Source organism: Suricata suricatta, chromosome 4, assembly GCF_006229205.1.
Source record: "Suricata suricatta isolate VVHF042 chromosome 4, meerkat_22Aug2017_6uvM2_HiC, whole genome shotgun sequence".
NCBI lineage: Eukaryota > Metazoa > Chordata > Mammalia > Carnivora > Herpestidae > Suricata > Suricata suricatta.
The window spans coordinates 34,503,079-34,520,555 of NC_043703.1; positions in this window are offsets into that span (position 1 = coordinate 34,503,079).

Below are 17,477 nucleotides of genomic sequence, written 5' to 3' on the forward strand. Positions count from 1 at the left end.
TCACAGTATATATTCAAAAAATATGCATTGAGAAGTAGAAAACTAAGGGTAAATACACATTAAGGACATAGAAATTCCATTTAACATATTCTCCCTTTGAGCAGTGTTTGTGCCCTCATGTTAAGGTGAGAATTTACCTCAATATTCAAATTTGTTTTAATTTTGAATTGTGTCTTTTTTCTCCAGCTCTAAGTGTAGAAAGAAAAAAAATCTCTACTTATTATTATGTTCACTAACTGCCAAGAAAAATATTGGATTTGGATCAGATATCTAGCAACAGAAAGCATTAGAGTTGCTCCAAAAAAAATAATGATTTGGCAGTATATTTTTAGTAGAAAAATAGGGAATGATTTGGAAAATAAACATTAAAATAGCAAAAGTTGAAAACAACAGCTGGATTGTTTGATCCTCCATGAACTTCTCCATTGAAGTCTGAGTCAATGATGGAAAAGAGAAGAATAAAGTAGGGCTGGGATATAAGATCAGGAGAGAAAGGAAGGCTTTATTTGCATGTTTCATCTGAGTGAACTTGAAGACTGTTATGACATTTTCTACAGGTACTTAAAGGTAAATCTGAATTTAGAAGAAGAAAAGAAAATTTAGTGAATAAAACTCTTTGTAGGAAGCTCAAAATTATTCAAATCCCTAGAACCTTTCACTTTTTTTCAAAAGTGAAACTCTTGAAATACTTGATGTTCTTTCCAAATAATTTTAACACACTTAAAAAAATCAAGTAAAGTAAAAATGGCTGTTCTGATTCCACAGAGGGTGACTTGTCTACTTTAAAATGTCTGCTTTCCTAAATGTTTATTTTACTATGCTTACAATTCACTGCTGTACTGAACTTGACAGTTGTGTTAAGTGAATAGCAGGGGAGCAGAGTGATTTGTTTAAGACACTGAAGAGTGTAAGGGGAAAGACAGATTATAAGCATGTGTAGGATTATAAACATTGGTAAATTAATGCAGTTAAAGATTTCCTCTTGGTGACTAATCTGGAATATTCTCACTCTTGGAGAACATGGCATCATATTTCAGTTGAAATGACATAGTTATTTCATATTTTCTTGGTACCTCCCTATTCATTTGCTCTTTCTATCCCTATATATCAAAGCTGTGTTTAGAATTCTAGTTGCCGACTCTTGATATCCCTTAGGTCTGTGAAAGTGTCAGTTTCTGAAAACTTTCAAGTTATGTCATTGATTAGATTATTGTTCCAGTCGTTTCTCTTCCTCTTTGGAAGTGGTTTATAAACTCACACTCTTTGCCATGGAACTTTGCAGTGCCATACCTCTAGGCACAAAATGCTACCCCACTGGCATTGGGCTTGGTCATCCGACTTATCTTGGCTAATGGAATGTGACCAGACATGAAGCCAAACCAAGACCAGGAGAGCTCAGGAGAGTATAGCCACATCCAGCCAAGTCCAGTGAAGCCTGATGGAGTCCAGCCAAATACAACAGCAGCCATCCAGTCTCCTAAAAAGCACAGCTCTAGTGTGACATGGGCAAGAAACAAATGTTCGCTGTCATAAACTACAAAATAATTGCAGTTGTTTCTTTTTGTGGCAAATACTGACTGTTTCACATGGCTATTTCTGTAAATGTTGACAGTCTATACAGGAAAATAAGGTGTTATAAAATTAGAAAAAAATGAGTTGAGAATAGAGATCAATAGAGAGACATACGTATTTTTAAAACTATCAAAAGCTATTGCTCTTAATTCCTATTCAAATATGAATTAACCCAAGCCTGATGTCACAGCTTCATTTCCTAAATCTGTTCTTAGAAAATCTGATAGAAAACTGTAATTCTAATTGAAGGTCAATCTATCTGATACTGTGTGAATTGGAAGCAATGCAAAGTTATGCAAATTCCTGCTTGAGGTATATGTGAGTTCACAAACTGCTAGTGTTTCATAAGTCATCAGGTCATGTCTTCTAGGCTTGGAATACTCCGTATATATTTGTAATCTACTTCTGAGATACTGCACTCAGTAGGAACACATTTTGTATTTATTTTTCCTTGCCCAGAGACTCTTTCTGTGATTCGGTTCATTAAACATGAACTGTTAGTGGCTACAAGAGTCAGTACTCCTTTGCTAGTGGGTTGCAGAACCAGACTCATTCTAGTCTTTACAAAAGACACATCCCATTGGATCTCATACTTGGGACATTTAGATATGCAAATGATGCCCCCCTGCTGCCCCAACACACACGTGCTTTATCTATCCCTTTCCTAAATTTCAGCTTTCCTTATTTCTCCTTGTTTTTGCATGCTGGCCACATTCTTCCTTGCCAAAGGTAAGTCTATCTCCATGAAATGTGAATGATGGTTGCAAAGCTCAAGCCTACAGATGTAGGTTCACATTCTAAACTTAGGAGACAGTCCTAGTTGATAGCTTCAGAAAAGTATTTCAGGGAGATTTGTTTAGCTCAGTCTGGGTATCTTATCTCAGGGAAATCTCTGATTGACCTAGTCTAGATCATTCATCACTATGTTGTTTGCTTTGATTGTCTCAATAGAAACACATAGAAGGATTAAGGATTTCTACAAATGAACCAGAAGAATAAAGCCACAAAAGGCCACTGAGTTGACAAAAATTTAGTTTATTTTTATCTAGTACAGACCCATATTCATACATTTAAGTAGCCCCTATCTAGGAGAGAGGTAAACACAGATCTTGCTTTTTTATTTTTCCTTTATTTATTTATTTTTTTAGCATCTATGACTCTGGCCCCTGGGATTCATGCCTTTATCCAACCTAAGTCTATTTATTTTCTTTTGCTAGATGACTTTCTCTGGCTAAAGCTGTTTTTAATTTGAGGTGGCAAGAATAGTTTCAAACTAGTTTCTGGGCTTAAGAAAATGGAGAGAAAATGTTAATAATAATAACTGTCACTGGATTTCTTGTAAAAGGATAATGTATTTATATAAATATTATAAGGGTTTGGTAATTGAAAGGTAGATGCCAGGGGATTAGAGTAAGAGAGGTGTTTGGCACTTACTGGAAAGAAAGAGAGAAATAATGGGAAAATGAGGGGAAACATGAAATGAGGCAGTGGAAGTAACTTGCTTCTTAAAGAATTTATTTTCTTAAATATAATACTTCCCTAGAATTCCCAGATAAGTATTAAATGTATTAAAATCAGAAAATTATTGGAATACATGGAATTTGTGCAGATAAAAAAGAAGAGGGCTGGATTTTCCATCTAGATGGAGGCAAGCTAAAGTGGCAACCTCTGGGCATTGAAGGGCTCTCAAGTAGCACTCTGAAAGTACAAACTACATGTAGTTTTCAAATTGGTATTACTGACTCTGGGATTTTCCTAAGCTTTAAACTTGAAGTTTATCAAAGCTAGCCTAAATCTGAAAAGCAAAGGGTCATAACTGACTCCTTGGATAAAAGCTTCTAGTTTCCATATCCCTAAAAACTGATCAGAGAGGGGCACCTGGGTAGCTCAGTTGGTTAAGCATCCAAATTCCACTCAAGTTATGATCTCATGGTTTGTGGGTTCAAGCCCTGCATCAGGGCTCTGTGCTGACAGCTCAGAGCCTGGAGCCTGCTTCGGATTCTTTGTCTCCCCCTCCCTCTGCCCCTCTCCAACTCATGCTCTGTCTCTCTCTGTCTCTCAATAACAATAAATGTTTTTAAAAAATTAAAAAAAGACTGATCAGAGAAATATTCTGAATTATTTTAGTATTTTTGAATTCGTTTTTAAATTATTTTTATAGTTTAACCTCAAGTTGGTTTCCATATAACACCCAGTGCTCTTCCCCACAAGTGCCCTCCTCCATGACCCCCTTTCCCTTTTCCCCCTCCCTTCAGCCCTAAGTTTGTTTTCAGTATTCAAGAGTCTCTCATGATTTGCCTCCCTCCCTCTCCCTAACTTTTTCACCTCCCCTTCCCCTCCCCATGGTCCCCTGTTAAGTTTCTCCTGTTAGACCTATGAGTGAAAACATATGGTATCTGTCCTCTGCCTGACTTATTTCACTTAGTATGACACCCTCAAGGTCTATCCACGTTGCCACAAATGGCCAGATTTCATTCTTTCTCATTGCCATGTAGTATTCCATTGTATATATAAACCACATCTTCTTGATTCGTTCATCAGTTGATGGATATTTAGGCTCTTTCCATGATTTGGCTATTGTGGAAAGTGCTGCTATGAACATTGGGGTACATGTGCTCCTATGCATCAGCACTTCTGTATCCCTTGGGTAAATCCCTAGCAGTGCTATTGCTGGGTCATAGGGGAGTTCTATGGATAGTTTTTTGAGGAATCTCCACACTGTTTTCCAGAGTGGCTGTACCAGTTTACATTCCCACCAATGGTGTAGGAGGGTGCCCATTTCTCCACATCTTCACCAGCATCTATAGTCTCTTGATTGTTCATTTTAGCCACTCTGACAGGTGTAAGGTGGTATCTCAGTGTGGTTTTGATTTGTGTTTCCCTGATGATGAGTGATGTTGAGCATCGTTTTATGTGTCTGTTGGCCATTGGATGTCCTCTTTGGAGAAGCGTCTGTTCATGTCTTCTGCCCATTTCTTAACTGGATTATTTGTTTTTTGGGTGTGGAGTTTAGTGAGTTCCTTATATATTTTGGATACTAGCCCTTTATCCAATATGTCATTTGCAGCTATGTTTTCCTATTCTGTCAGTCGCCTATTGGTTTTCTTGATTGCTTCCTTTGCAGTGCAGAAGCTTTTTATCTTGATGAGGTCCCAATAGTTCATTTTTGCTCTTGATTTTCTTGCCTTTGAGGATGTGTCAAGTAGGAAATTGCTGCGGTTGAGGTCAAGGAGGGTCATTATAACCCGTCTTGAAATAGGTCCAAAAACATTTCTTGTTATGCAGGCACTTTGTCATCTGAACCAAGCTGCAGACACCTTCAAATACCTTTTCCTTATAAGGATATATACAACAGCAGTAGATATACATTCTTCTATGTGCCCTGTATATGCCGTGTATGCATATGCATGTTCTCCATATGCCATATGCATATGGTTAATATGATTGGTAATGTTGTTGTATCTGCCGGAAATGCTCTATTCAACTCTACTTGTTCAACACTCATTTTTTAAGTGTAAATGACAGTACTTGTTTCACCTACATTGCCCCTCCTCCTGTTTTGTTTCTCCTTTCTTTATAACCTTGCAAAAAAAATGGTCATGCCTGTTTAGTACTCACTCATTTCATTGTTTTGTGAGTATTTGTGTACATATATGGTCTCTTGATTTCTTACTCATATTAGAAAGCGTATTGATTGCTGTATCAGTCAGAGTTCCATCAGAGAGACAGAACCACTAGGAAATATATGTATACGTACATATATGTACATGTATGTGTACATATGATATATATACCCATATATGTATATATATATATATTAAGAAATTTATGGCAGAGAATTAGATTGTACAATTGTGGGTACTAGCTGTGCTAGTCGAAAATCTGTAGGACTGCTATTAAGAAGGACAGGCTGTCACAGAGCTAGAACAAGCAATTCTAAAATTTGTGTGTCACCACAAAAGACTCTGAACAGCCAAGGCAATTTTGAAAAAGAAAAGTAAAGCTGTAGACATCATGATTCTGGACCTCAAATTCTATTACAAAGCTCTGGTCATCAAGATAGTTGATGACCATATCAATACATAGATCAGTGGAACAAAATAGAAAACTCAGAAATGGACCCATAACCATATGGTCAACTAATCTTTGACAGAGTAGGAAAGAATATCTATTGGAAAGAAGACAATCTCTTCAACAAATGGTGTTGAGGAAACTGGACAACAACATGCAAAAGAATGAAATTGGACCACTTTCTCCTACCATACACAGAAATAAATTAAAAATGAATGAAAGACCTAAATTTAAGACAGGAAATCATCACAGTCCTAGAGGAGAATACAGGCAGCAACCACTTGGACATCAGTTATAGCAACTTCTTACTGGATACACCTCTGGAGGCAAGGGAAATAAAAGCACCAATGAACTATTGGGACTTTATCAACATACAAAGCTTCTGTACAGTGAAGAAAATCAACAAGCTAGAAGGTAGCCTTTATGTTAGGTGAATGGGAAAAGATAAGAAATTGACTTATTTGGTAAAGGGTTTGTATCCAAAATCTAGAAAGAATCTATCAAATTCAACACCCAAAATACAAATAATCCAGTGAAGAAAAGGGCATAAAACATGAATAGACATCTTTTTTTCAAAGAAGACATCCATATGGCCAACATCCACATTAAAAGAGGCTCAACAACACTCATCATCAGGGAAATACAAAAACTATAATGAGATATCACCTCACATGTGTCAGAACAGCTAAAATTAACAACACAGGAAACAACAGATGTTGGCGAAGATGCAGAGAAAGGGAACTCTCTTCCACTGTTGGTGGGAATGCAAACTGGTGCAACCACTCTGGAAAACGGTATTGATGTTCTTCAGACAGTTAAATATACAACTACCCTATGGTCCAACAATCGCATTAGTAGATATTTACCCACATCATACACAAATACTGATTCAAAGGAACACATGCACCCCAATATTTATAGCAGAATATTGATAATATTTTGATAATATTGACTGATAATAGCCAAAATACAGAAAGAGCCCAAATGTCCACCAGCTGATGAATGAAAAAGAATAGGTGGTGTGTGTATACTTATACACACACACACATAATGGAATACTACTCAGTCATAAAAGAAGAATGAAATCCTGCCATTTGCAATGACATGGGTCGAGATAGAGAGTATTATGCTAACTGAAATAAGTCAGTCAGAGAAAGACAAATACCACATTATTTCACCCATATGTGGAATTTACTAAATGAAGGAGATGAACATAAGGGAAAAATTAAGTAAATTTGGAAAATTTTTGATATAAAAAAAAAAGAAAGGCTGGCTAGAATTCTCAGAAAGGAATTGAAATTGCTGGAATTTCTTCAACCTGCAAGCCTAAACTCTGTTCTTTAAGATATTTAGCTGATTAAGTAAGGTCCACTCAGACTACTTATGACCATCTTCTTTACAATTATTAGTATAATTTATTACTAATCAGCTGATTATCACCTTTAACCACATCTACAAAATACCTTCACAACAACACATAGAACAGAGTTTAACTGAGTAGCTGTGTAAGGTAGACTTGCCAAGTTAATCCATCAAAAGACTGTCATAATTGGGAATATAACTTGAGTACAATCTGCAGTTTTTTAGGATTAGAGAGCTAAAAATGGAGTGGGGTGACTTAGATTTGACCATACCTTAATTTTCAAATGATAACTACTTGGTATTTTTAATCTATTTAACTCAGAAAATCATTGAATCCTTTTTGGTAAGACTATAGTAAATATTATTTTACAAAACATTTGAGTTTATAAAAATCGTTTAATGTGCAAGAAAATACAAAATATTGTCTGGCTTGGTGTGCTAGAGAATTAAACATAGAATTAAATGTAGGATATAAGAAATGAACATAGAGAATCATATCAATATTTCAAAACATTTTTCCTTGGAAAAAGCTTTTCACTAAAAACATGAGTTATATTAATTAGTTGCAAAATATTATCAAAATAACAACCAAAACATCTACATAGTAGAATAAGCCTCTATTTTTATAAATTACTATATAAGTTCTTCTAGGAGTCATACATGAAAATAATATATTTCAAAAATAAATATTTATATCCTTCCTTGAAACAATATACATTTAATATGTAAATATTGCACAGTGTAAAATTAGTTTTTCAAAGCTAAGAATAAATCCTGAATTTTGACATAGCCATCAGTAGATTAAGTAGAAGCATACCAGGTCTATCTAACTTAAAAAATTCAAATAATCAATGTTCCTAATTGATATCTAATTATTTTTGCAAATTATTAACATTTTTAAAGCTCAGAAATACATATATTTCTTTACCTACATCTTTAAACTGCCTTAACATGGTGTTTTTACATGATGTATAACTAAGAGTAAAATATATAAATTTACATGGGTTAATAATATTTATCACTGTAACAGTTGATGTCATATATCATGAGCTGACCTAATAACAGCATTTGAAAATTGAAAACAACCTTAAGAAAAATAAGTTTACAACCTGTGTGCTTAAAAGTTAATGTACATTTTCAGGGCATTCACAGGTAGAAGGCAACAGATACAGTCCCTTAGTCTAGCACATCCATACTCATAACATCTATTTGCTTTGCTTTGTCAAAACATATGAAAAATCATTAAAGTGTTTTAATAAATGTCTGGTTTTCCTGCTCATTCATCTTATAAATATTAATTAGCCATGGATCAGGCAATTAAAGTTTAATCAATTTGCACTAATTAGCACCACATACTTGCATAAAAAGATAAAACCAACTCCTGCATCTGGCTGTTATTTGCAGTTTTTGTCAAGTGCTGATGAGTTTAATCTTGAAGGGAAGATTAAGAAGAAAAGAAAAAAAATAAATCAAGAAAGTAGTGTTAATTTTATTAAATTTTCATTCAAAGCACTGGCCGTGAGAATCATGGAGATAATGCCAGCAACATTATGCTTCTTTACCAGAACCTGATTCACCGGCTTCTTCCTCATAGCCCTGTTCAAAAGGGAGGGGCTCCATTTCTTCTATTTATGAGACTGCTATATGCATTTTACTTCACTTTTACCAGGAATTCAAATCTGACTCATTTGTCTTCTTTGTGACTTAAAAACTTTTAAAATGAATGTTCCCTACACAGCCATAGATTAAGGGTCCACTTTCTTTCTTCAGAATGAATGTGAATGATCTATGTTGAAGGAGAAATTACAAAGTTGTAACCTTACAAATGAAATTGAAATGTTAGTCACCAGAAATTACATGCAACTGTTGCAATGAGAAATCACTGAAAGTCTTACAATTTGCATTCTGATCCTTTGTGGGCATTTCTTAGCTGGACACATTTTGTCCTGTGTAGACTTTCAGAGACTAACTCCTGCTTCTCTGTCTTTGACTTCTGAATTTGATTAAATAAATTACACTGCCAATCTAGGAAGGAGACATTGTACAGTGCATTTGCATTACTATTTTGTGTTTTAATAACCAAAGAAAATAAAGTGTTCCATTACTGCCTATTCATATAATTGACAGGGATTATAGGGAATGGAACTAGTCTTTAATCACTGATGGAAATTTATCTTGGGCTTGGCAGGTAAAACTACACGTTTTAAGATGATTTAGCATTGTACTAAAAAATAGAGCATGATTCATAAAAAAAGCTATGCACCATTTACATGGGGATTTTTATTCAGTTTATGCAAGAATAGACCAGTGAATGGTTATTGATATTTTTCAAATAAAGTATGTATGATTCATTAAACTCCCTATTCCCCCGTGAGCAAGCCACTGCTCTGTTAGGCACTCTTTGCATACATATCCCATAAAGAAAGCAAAGGCAGAAAAAGGGGGTGTCATGCTTCAATGCCTTCTTTTTAAAAAGTGCCTAAAAATGAGATCACATACAGTAACAGATAATTCTCTAAACTACCATCTGGATCTCAATACATATGATTATTCACACTGCTATTGGAAAAAAAAGGTGAATATGTTCTTTGTTAATACAGTATATGCATGCTGCTATAGAGATATACCTGTGTATCCTTAAAAAAAATAAAACCAAATCAGATGCTGGCGCTCTAGAATTTATCTCCTATGAATGAAATAGTGTATGAAAAAGGACTTTTTAAAATCTAAATGACTATAAACATGACATAGCTTCATAGGGCAAAGAAAAGATTTCACTGCTACGCTTCAGTAGACTCCTCGTGAACAGATTCCCTGTCTTCTTACATGAACAGTATTTAAAATCCTGTCTTATGTTTATATAGAGAGGTAAGCCAGCATGGTATAGTGGCAGGATTTGAGTATACATCTATTTTCTACATTCTTCAAAGCTAAAGGTGTTTGGCAATACTTTTAATGTTTGTAATTCCCTATCTTCTCCCTCCTCCCCAACCCACAGAATAGGGTTGCATTCTCTGTTTTGTGCAACAAGTATTTATTGACTACATATTTATTTATAAATGTGGTATAGGTTGGGAAGTGGTGAAAGGAATTGACTATGTCACACCTAGAAAGCAATAGACATCATAATTGTCTTCAATATTTAAACATCTACAGTATGGAAGAGGCCTTAAAACGTACCTTCTTTGATTACAGGAGGAAGAAGAAATATATGGAAGTCAAAGGAAGATATGCATTTACTTCACATAGAAAATAATTCTTAAGTATAAATATATGCCTTTTAAATGGTTTGTCATGGAAAGAAATGAGACCAATGGGTCTTTCATGAAATTCTCTATGGAGAATGTCGCTACTGAATAGTGTTGGAGATCAGTTATAAGGTTATAGGAGAAAATAGAAAATATGATGTAAATATGTAAGAAAGTAATGTATTTAGACAGCATCTCCCTTCATGAAACCTATTTTAAATTGGGGAAGCTCTTGCATGAAGAATGCAAGTTTAATTTCCTTATTTATTTAAGGTTAACACAAATGCCCATTGTTTATTAAACTGAATCTTCTAAATAGTACGCTCTGCTTTACAACCTGGAAGGACAAGAAATGTGGCCCAGTTTTCTGATCTTCTGTGGCTAAAAGCCATTCTCAGATACTGCATTTTTCTGAGAGAAGCAAGTCCATGTAAAAATTATGTCGGCTCTTATTTTTCTTCTCCAGCTTTCTCATTCCATTGTACATTTGTGAGAGACTGTAATTAAGAAGTAATTGGATCTCTGTAGCTTATTCTAACCTACCTGATAGAATTCCCCCACTCTATTTATACACTATTCGTTAGAGGAATAAAGACTATAAAGTATGGGAAGCTTCTCTTCTTGAGACAATTAGAAAAATTATTGTTCATTATCTGAAGAACAGCCATTATCTGAAAAACAGCCTGAAGTGTACAATCAGATATATTCATAGATAGCAAATAAAGGCTTGGAAATCTTCAAAATTAAAAAAATGGTATATATCTTTGAATTTGTTGGTATATTTTTCTGTTCTTCAATAATATACTTTATAGGTATTGTATACTATGATTAATTAATGAAGGTATAAAACAACATATGACAGAGTAATAAATGAAGTCAAGAGCCTCAATGTAGAAATCTGTTTGTTATAGTTTTTTATAAAATTGAATGTTATAATAAGGATCTTTTATCTGAATTAAATTTAGATGTGCATCATAAAAATAAAAAATGTGTTAACCAATTTATTGATTAAAACACTAATAATCATTTAAACTCTAACTTAATTATCTAAAAGAGAACTAAATCTCACCTATATATGTAAGGAAGGATAATTCAGTAAAGAAAAAACAATTTTTAAGGAAAAATGTCAAATATAGCACATGTATCTCCATCTGGCAAGACGGACTACGTTGTAATTAACTCAAGTGGAAGGGTATTTGGGAAAGCAAGCAGAAGGGGTGAGCAGAGATGTGAATGCATTCCCTGCCAGATGACTGTAAACTTCACCTATACTGATGTTAATGAGATATAGCAATTTTACTTTTAAATTATGTGGCAATTAATTAAGTTTTAGTAAAGAGAGATTTTTGATAATTTTCACATATGATGCTATGTTTTGAGTAATTTCAGGAAATAGGAGAACTTTGGCTAGAAGAAAGTATGATTTCAACAAAACAACAACAACAACAAACTCCATCAGCTCCTATTACACTGCAAACCGTTTATCTAGAAAGGCAAACATTTATCTGAAATTCCTCCAATAGTACCGAATAGCTATAGTTATTTTCCAGAACTTAATGGCTTCTATTCCTAGAAAAGCTTGCCTATTCACTTCTTCATAACACAATTCATACATTTTTTTTTTCTCTAGAATTCCCTTTATGATTATTAGAAAACCAATTACTAGGGGCGCTTGTGTGGCTCAGTCAGTTGAGCCTCTGGTTTCAGCTCAGGTCATGATCTCACGGTTACTGGGTTTGAGCTCCACGTCGGGCTCTGTGCTGACAGCTCAGAGCTTAGAGCCTGTTTCAGATTCTGTGTCTCCCTCTCTCTCTGACCCTCCCCTGCTCACACTGTCTCTCTTTGTCTCTCAAAAATAAATTTTAAAAATCATAAAAATTAAAAAACAAACCCAGAAAATCAATTAACTAAGAAAAATCCCTTTGGTCCCTTGTAACCCTTTTTTTATTTATATATTGTACTCTTCATGTGTATCCACCATATACTCTGTGAGTATTTTGCATTTCTCTGTGATGTTTTCTCATGAGAAAACATGCCTAATTAAAATACTTGTAGTGCCAAGAACTCCATGAAAACTCACATGCTGGAAATGAGTGCGATGTCTTCCCGTCATCATTGCATGAAAAACTACCAATGATTAGGAGCAATTGTAATGTGAAAAAGAATACCCAACCATGTTGTAATGATTAAGTGGACTACTGGAGATAGATATAATGAGTCTAAAACCATCCTTTTAGAGCTTTTTGTCCTTACTAAGTGTTTGCAGATTATTTATTTGAAATTAACCTGAAAGCAAGATACAAGATATGCTATGAATAAATTCTGATATGGAAAAAGTTCTGTTTAGTGACATTGCCAGTTTCCTTCAGGTGCATGTCTCCTCATAAACTTTCACCTCTCACTTGTCTATCTGGGGTCTTCCTGACATATTCTTATAAATACTTGGTCTTGAAACATTTTCAAGTGTTCATCTCTTTAGACCAAGCTCATCTTGAACTTTGGTGACCAAAGTTCAAACAAAGTATATCTTTATTTCCTATGTCCTGAAATCTATTTGCCCACTTTCAGACCATAACTTCCACATAGAACTAGATTTCTCTTGCCTGCTAGATATTTGGAGAAGTGTGCTCTTTTCTTAAAGGGAAAACCGATTACTTTTGCCCAGAATTCAGAAAAGGCACATGAGGATTTTTTGTCTCAGTCCCATGGTGCCTAGAGATTAACTGGGTAATCTGAATAGCTGGGGATATTCATCTGGGGTCTCAGTTCTTAATTTTAGTTTTCTTGGCTAGAAGTTCCAGGAAACCTCCATTCATTATGTCTGATAGTTCAGGGTGTTCCTTTGAAACCTCTTGGTCTCCATGTGGCTGGGTTGGTGTCTGAGTATGGAGATCTCAACGTAGTTTATCATGGTAGTTGTCTTCCAGGAGGAAGGAGCAGAAGTTGTTCTTTTAAATGCATAAGCCAGGGAGGGACACATCATTACCTTCACCATGCACTATTGGCTTAAACATAAATAAGCCCAGCTTATGGTCTTCCTCTTAGTGGGAAGGATGGTTAAGAATTTGTAGCTACTCCCTGGAGTCCACAAATTATTTAGATTCTTTCTACTTTCAGAATGCACTCAGTTTTTCATGATACCCCAGTCTCAACCCATTATGTCTTCAGATTCTAGTCCAGAAACTTACACTCTAAATAGATCTAAGTGTGGGTTAAACTCCTCCGGTGTAGTTCCTCAGGTGTAAGTCCTTGGATTACTCCTCATAACCTGGAAACTGGGAAATAAAGTTGTTTCCTTTTTACATGCATCAGGCAATTTTAAGGTTTTGGTAAGACAACTTCAGTACAGTACAGTACTAATAAACCTTTATCATATACTCTATTTAATGTAACTGGCAATAAGGAAGTAGAGGAAAGAGTCTGTATCTGCAGGCAGCCTGACCTAGAATGAAGCAAGCATTCCTAAGCTTACTCTTGTAAAGAAAAGCAAAGGACTGTCCATTGGTGCTTTGAAGTGATAAAAAATACCCAGTTGTGGGCACCGTCCAAGGTTCTGAAAAATCACTGATTTCTGCCAAATACCATAGCCTGAGACCAAGCACCCAAGCATGGAAGCCGATCACCCATAATCCCACAGAGAGAACCATTGGCTCCGTTGTGATCATGTGACATATGGTGTTACATACTATTCGTGTTGCAAGATATCACTCATTTATAAAGTTAAACTTTATTAGAAACTTTTGCTTGTCTTGCAGAACACTCACAAAACAAATTACTCACAGTCCAAGGTGTTACTGTGTTTATATACCTAACTCATATCTTTAACTTTATTTTGGTAGAACTTACATATAAAAAACTCTCCATTTAAAGTATGCAATTTTATAAATCTACACCTATACAATCATTAAGCCACTGCCATAGTCAAGATACGATTACTTTCATTGTGTTCAAAGGTTTTCGTGTGCTCCTTTGTAATTCATGCCTCTCTACACTCCTGGCCCAAGGAAACCGTTAGTCACCTATTAGTCACTCTAGATTACTTTGCTTTTCATAGAATTTTACATTAATGGACTTATATAGTATGACTAATACTCTGTGTCTATCTTCTTTCACTTGACATGATGATATTAAGAGTTCCCCATATTTTTCTGTACATTGCTAATCATTCTGTGCATTGCTAAGTAGTATTCTGTTGTATGGATACATCTGTAGATAGGTATTGCTTCTTCAGTTTGAGCTACTTATGATAAAACACTTAGGATATTCATGTGAAATCACTATATGAACACGTATTTTTAATTGTCTTCAGTAAATATCTAGCAGAGAAATGGCTGTTTTAACACCACTGTGTTATCATTTTCATGTTTTTAAGATCTGCATCAGTAACCCTTCTTTTAATATTGATATTACTGTTTTGTTTTTTTCAATCAATCAAATGAGAAGGTCAATTTTTTAAATCATCTTAAAGATCCAATTCTTGGCATTCTTCATTTTCTCTCTATATCTCATATTCTGCTGAATTCTGCTTCTAAATATTTTAGTTTTGTTTACTTTACTTTTTCTGAAGTTTGTTTTTAGCTTAAGGTAGTGTTAGATTATTGAGCTGAGGTGCTTTGTGTATTTTTGCTTATTCTTAATAATGTCACTTCAAGCTATAAATTTCCCTCTGGGTACTGTTCTAGCTGCAGCTCTCCAATTTTGATATATCTTGTATTTATTATAATTTAATTTTTATTTTTATTTTACCTATGATTTCTTTTTTAACTTATGCATGATTTAGAAGTGTGTACTTTACTTTTCAAAACATTTTTAGAACGGGGTTTTTATATATCTTCTTGATTTTGGTTTCTAATTTGGTTTCATTTCAGTCAAAAGAATATACTCTATATGATACCAATAATCCCTAATTTACTGCAACTTATTTTAAGGTTCAGCATATAGTTTTGTGGGTGAAAGAACCATGTGTACATTTTAACCTGGAAATAATCTGTATTTTGCAGTTGTTGGCTATTGAGCAGTGTTACATAAATGCCAGTTAGTAAATGGTGCTTAATAGTGTGGTTTAGATAATTTATGTATTTACTAACTCTTTATCTAGTTGTTCTTTCAGTTGTGGAGAAAGGAGTGTCAAAAATATCCTGTTATAATTAGGCTATTATTGATTTTGTGAGGTTTTGCTTCATGTGTTTTCATGCTCTGTTATTAATCATGTACATATTCATAATTGTAGGCTCACTCATATGAACTGAACCTTTTATTTTTATAAAATGTTTTTTATATATGGTAATAATTTTTATCTTGAAATATATTTTCTCATAATATACCCACTACAGTCTTTCTAACCTTAATGTTTGCAAAGTATATAAATATTTATTCTATCCAGTTATTTTCAACTTATGTATAACTTTTAAAATACAATGGCTCTCGTATACACCATACAGTTGGGTATCTTTCTTTCTGGTAATCTTTGCCTTTTATTTGAGATGTTTAAATTATAACACTAAATTCAGAGTCTTATAAAGTTGTTTTTAGGTCTACCATTTTGCTGCTCCTTTTCTCTTTGCTCTAATTTTTGTTCCTGTTTCCCATTTTCTGCCTTCAGTTGGATTATTTGAAAAGTTTTAGAATTTGGTTTTAATTTATCTATTTTCTTTTTGGTTGTACTGTTAGGCATAATCCTTTATTTAGAATTCTGGAGAACGAGAGCAATTTCAAAGTGGAGGTTTGGCTTGAGGAAGATGGGCAGGACTATCATAAAGCTTAAGTATGTGTGGTCAACTAAAATTTCACATGATTAGGAAATAACTATATAAATATGGTCCTCCAAAAGGAAGGAATTATTCTTGTGGCTTAGCAGGCCCTCACTGGCCAATTCAGGATTATCAAGAAGGACGGGAAGAACAGTCATGAGAACCAAAGTTATGTTTAGGTCAAACTAGACATACAAACTAAACCTACTTCAGTTGTCTTCATAGTACTTACTTTCACCTTAAGTATTTTAGCAATTTATTAATTTCCTTTCTATTGTTTTTCTCTCTGAAATATAATTTTCATAAGAGGAGATCTGCGAGCTACCTTGTACCCCTCAGTGTTTCCAGTGCCTACAACATTGCCAGGCATGTCATAGAAATTCCAGAAATATTTCTAGAGTAAAAATTGGGGGAGGGGTGTAAATTATATTTTTTAAGTGGACAACAAATGTACAATTTGGAATATACTTGAGGCAAATCGTTTCACAATCAAATTTTCTTTAAGTGGCTAATCAGTGTTTTAAAAACAATTAACTTATTGAAAATGTTTCTGGTACAAGATCGGCAGTTCAAAAACATGGTGTATTCAAGCCAGTATATCCAACAGTGTACTTTTAAGTACATATTGTCTATTATCCATAGTCGACCCATTTACAATCCCACACTTAACAACATGCTGACATTCCTAAGGAAACTACTTAAAACAAATAGCCATATCCCAGAATTTCCCTCATTTGACCAATTCCATTAAAATTTAGACATGCCGTAGGGTTTAGAAACATCTAGAGTAAGCCACATGAAACATGTTACATGGCCAATTTTCTAAAATAAAGTTTCAGGACAATGATAGCAAGATACAGGAAGAAAGGTGTGCCTGGGTGGTTCAGTTGGATAAGCATCAGACTCCTGATTTCAGCTCAGGTCATGATCTCACTACTCATGGGTTCAAGTCCAGCATGGGTCTCTGCACTGACTGTGCGGAACCTCCTGGGGATTCTTTCTCTCTCTCCCTCTCTCTTCCCCTCCTTTACTCACATGCTCTCTCTCTCTCTCTCTTTCAAAATAAATAAACTTAAAATAAATGTAAAAAAGATGAGGGATCACCTGGTGTGTCAGTCGGGTAAGCACTGACCCTTGATTTTGGCTCAGGTCATGATCACACAGTTTGTGGGATTGAGCCCCACATCAGGCTCTGCATTGACAGCATGGAGCCTGCTTGGGATTCTCTCTCTCAACCTCTCTCTCTGCCCCTCCCCTGCTTGTGCTCACCCTCTCTCAAAAAATTAATTTTAATAAAATTTAAAAAATAATTACACACAAGAAAGAAAATTATTTAAAAAATAAAAAGAAAAATGGACCACTGAAGTTCTAATTACTACACATACATTTTTTTTTTGACAGTAGGGGGACTTTTTACATACAAATAACAAAGAAAAGGCAAATAATTCTGTGCAAGAAATCTAACACATTCTAT